The sequence below is a fragment of the Chrysoperla carnea genome (assembly GCF_905475395.1).
Source record: "Chrysoperla carnea chromosome X unlocalized genomic scaffold, inChrCarn1.1 SUPER_X_unloc_7, whole genome shotgun sequence".
In the NCBI taxonomy this organism is placed as follows: Eukaryota; Metazoa; Arthropoda; class Insecta; order Neuroptera; family Chrysopidae; genus Chrysoperla; species Chrysoperla carnea.
Genome location: NW_025408200.1, coordinates 94,817 through 98,906, shown reverse-complemented (window position 1 = coordinate 98,906; position 4,090 = coordinate 94,817). Strand labels below are relative to the sequence as shown.

Here is a 4,090-nt window from a genome sequence, read left to right as displayed (position 1 = left end):
AAAAATAAATGACGCTTTCAATCTAGCGACGAGTATGAGAAAATGTTTGAAATATTTTAAGACCCATTTGGTGATGGTCTGACAAGAAATTATAATTATTTTATTTTTTTTATTTTTTATTCAATAATATTTATTATGAATAACATTTATTATATATTTCTTTTTGTAAAAGCAAAAAAATTATATAAATGACATAATAAATATATATTTGAAAAAAAAAAGAAAAAATTAATAATAATATATATATCTCATATGTTTTTTCTATTAATTTTAAAACAATAGAGATATTAAAAAAAAAAAAAAAAAAAAATTTATATCAGTAATGGGTGAGACCATCTGATATTTAAAATGAAATTGTAATAATAATATTATTATATATTAATAATTATTATATGAAAATTTTTTTTCTTATAATAAGAAAACAAAAAAAAAAAAAATATCATATATATTTATTATATATTTAATATTATAAATACAAATAGTTCCCTGGTTGATCCTGCCAGTAGTCATATGCTTGTCTCAAAGATTAAGCCATGCATGTCTCAGTACAAGCCAAATTAAGGTGAAACCGCGAAAGGCTCATTATATCAGTTATGGTTCCTTAGATCGTACCCACATTTACTTGGATAACTGTGGTAATTCTAGAGCTAATACATGCAAACAGAGTTCCGACCAGAGATGGAAGGAATGCTTTTATTAGATCAAAACCAATCGATGTAAATTTTCAATTTGCATCGTTTCGAATTTGGTGACTCTGAATAACTTTAAGCTGATCGCACGGTCAGCGTACCGGCGACGCATCTTTCAAATGTCTGCCTTATCAACTGTCGATGGTAGGTTCTGCGCCTACCATGGTTGTAACGGGTAACGGGGAATCAGGGTTCGATTCCGGAGAGGGAGCCTGAGAAACGGCTACCACATCCAAGGAAGGCAGCAGGCGCGCAAATTACCCACTCCCGGCACGGGGAGGTAGTGACGAAAAATAACGATACGGGACTCATCCGAGGCCCCGTAATCGGAATGAGTACACTTTAAATCCTTTAACGAGGATCCATTGGAGGGCAAGTCTGGTGCCAGCAGCCGCGGTAATTCCAGCTCCAATAGCGTATATTAAAGTTGTTGCGGTTAAAAAGCTCGTAGTCGAATCTGTGTCCTACACTGTTGGTTCAATGCTCGCGTATTGTTTAACTAGCATGTTATGTGGGACGTCCTACCGGTGGGTGGTATAGATTATATATAAAATATTATATTTTAATGTTATTATTTATTTAATGCATTTTCTATATAAATATTTTTATTATGTAATTTATCGTAAGTGTTTAACCGTTAAGAGCGGTGGCAGCCCCCAATTGCAATCCCGTCGCGGTGCTCTTAATTGAGTGTCGAGGTGGGCCGGTACGTTTACTTTGAACAAATTAGAGTGCTTAAGGCAGGCTAAAATTTTGCCTGAATATTGTGTGCATGGAATAATGGAATAGGATCTCGGTTCTATTTTGTTGGTTTTCGGAATATCCGAGATAATGATTAATACGGACAGATGGGGGCATTCGTATTGCGACGTTAGAGGTGAAATTCTTGGATCGTCGCAAGACGGACAGAAGCGAAAGCATTTGCCAAAAATGTTTTGATTGATCAAGAACGAAAGTTAGAGGTTCGAAGGCGATCAGATACCGCCCTAGTTCTAACCATAAACGATGCCAGCTAGCGATCCGCCGAAGTTCCTCCGATGACTCGGCGGGCAGCTTCCGGGAAACCAAAGCTTTTGGGTTCCGGGGGAAGTATGGTTGCAAAGCTGAAACTTAAAGGAATTGACGGAAGGGCACCACCAGGAGTGGAGCCTGCGGCTTAATTTGACTCAACACGGGAAACCTCACCAGGCCCGGACACCGGAAGGATTGACAGATTGAGAGCTCTTTCTTGATTCGGTGGGTGGTGGTGCATGGCCGTTCTTAGTTGGTGGAGCGATTTGTCTGGTTAATTCCGATAACGAACGAGACTCTAGCCTGCTAAATAGACGTACTTTACCGGCATCTCAAGGCCCATCAACTGTTTAATTTCCTATATCATTCCTATTTTCATGTGTGTTATGTATTGTATTTATATATATATGCATGTATTTTTGAGATTTTTAATAATCAAGATTATATTTTGTATTATATATTGTGCTTTATGTTGCATATGTTAAAGGTGTATGGGTATGTACAGTTTTTTGATGTGGTTTTTACTGCCGGCGTACAAATAATTCTTCTTAGAGGGACAGGCGGCATTCTAGCCGCACGAGATTGAGCAATAACAGGTCTGTGATGCCCTTAGATGTTCTGGGCCGCACGCGCGCTACACTGAAGGAATCAGCGTGTTCTCTCCCAGGCCGAAAGGTCCGGGTAACCCGCTGAACCTCCTTCGTGCTAGGGATTGGGGCTTGCAATTGTTCCCCATGAACGAGGAATTCCCAGTAAGCGCGAGTCATAAGCTCGCGTTGATTACGTCCCTGCCCTTTGTACACACCGCCCGTCGCTACTACCGATTGAATGATTTAGTGAGGTTTTCGGACTGGTACGCGGCAATATTTCTGATATTGCCGATGTTGCTGGGAAGATGACCAAACTTGATCATTTAGAGGAAGTAAAAGTCGTAACAAGGTTTCCGTAGGTGAACCTGCGGAAGGATCATTAACGATATATATAAAATATATATTTATTTATATTTTTTTGTATTGTTTTTTAAATATTCCAAAAAATAAAAATATTATTGATAAGAAATATTTTTTTTTAACAAAATAACATATTAATATGTAAATTTTCTCAAAAATATATAATAGTAATTATGTGTTAAAAGAGATTTATTTTGGTTATGATAGCGCATATTAAAGTAATACGCCAAACTTTTTTTTATACACATAATATATCTATACATATAATATAGAGAATATTATATAAATATTAATAATATTTTTGTTACATATATAAAATATTTTTATATTCAATATTATTATTATTATTAAACAATAATTATTAATAAAATCTATAAATAATTTCTCTTATAAAAAAAAAGTGAAATTAAAAATAGAATATATTGAAATTATTTGTTTATATGTATATAATCTCTATTAAGAAAAATAAAATAAGATTATAATTGATATAATCTATATTTTTATTTTTCTATGTTATATAATAAAAATAAAAAAAAACACAAGATAAAATTTTTTTAAAGAATAAAATTTATTTTAAATTTAAATTTCTTTATATTATGTCTTGATATTTCTTTTTTTTTTTTATTAAAAATTATTATGTTAAAAAACAAACCCATTTGTTTTGTACCATATTAATATTATATATATTTTTATGTAGAAAATAATTTATAAAAACAAAATAAATACATTTTCTATAAAATATACCAAATATTAATTATTAAATCTAGCTAGCACTAACAAAAATATCAAAAATGTTATGTATATATTTATTAATACCATAATGTCTTTAATTTTTATATATATATATTTAAAATAAAATATATAATTTATATTCTAGAAAAATTTTTTTATTTTAAAAGAATTTATAAAGATATATAAATTAATAATTTTATTTTTTATATTAAAAATAAAGATTATTATTATTAATAATAATACTTACATTTAAAATTTAAAAAGATTACCCTGAACGGTGGATCACTTGGCTCGTGGGTCGATGAAGAACGCAGCTAATTGCGCGTCAACTTGTGAACTGCAGGACACATGAACATTGACATTTCGAACGCACATTGCGGTCCTTGGATACTGTTCCCGGACCACATCTGGCTGAGGGTCGTATACATTATATTATAATATAATAAAAGATTATTTTACATAAAATTTTTTTTTATGAAAAAGAAATTTATCAATAATTAAAAAAGAAAATTTATTTTTTTCATATTTAATTATAAATTGATATATAAAATTTTTATAAAAGAAATGTAAAATTATTTATATATGAATGTTTTACGCCAAATATAAGAAAAAAAATAAATATAAAATGTTTTTTAATAGCATTTAAAATTTATATATTTTTTATTATTTGTCGACATTTTTAAATTAATATATCAATATTATTTTTAT

The 4,090-nt window shown here is 30.7% G+C and overlaps 2 non-coding genes across 2 annotated transcripts; both read left to right on the top strand.

Moving 5' to 3' along the window:
* Positions 1 to 483: 483 nt before the first annotated feature.
* Positions 484 to 2,672, top strand: LOC123304597. The gene has a single exon (XR_006536604.1). It is a non-coding gene; the product is annotated as a small subunit ribosomal RNA (ribosomal RNA).
* A 976-nt stretch (positions 2,673 to 3,648) lies between these two features.
* On the top strand, positions 3,649 to 3,803 carry LOC123304594. Its single transcript, XR_006536601.1, has one exon. It is a non-coding gene; the product is annotated as a 5.8S ribosomal RNA (ribosomal RNA).
* The last annotated feature ends 287 nt before the right edge of the window (positions 3,804 to 4,090 follow it).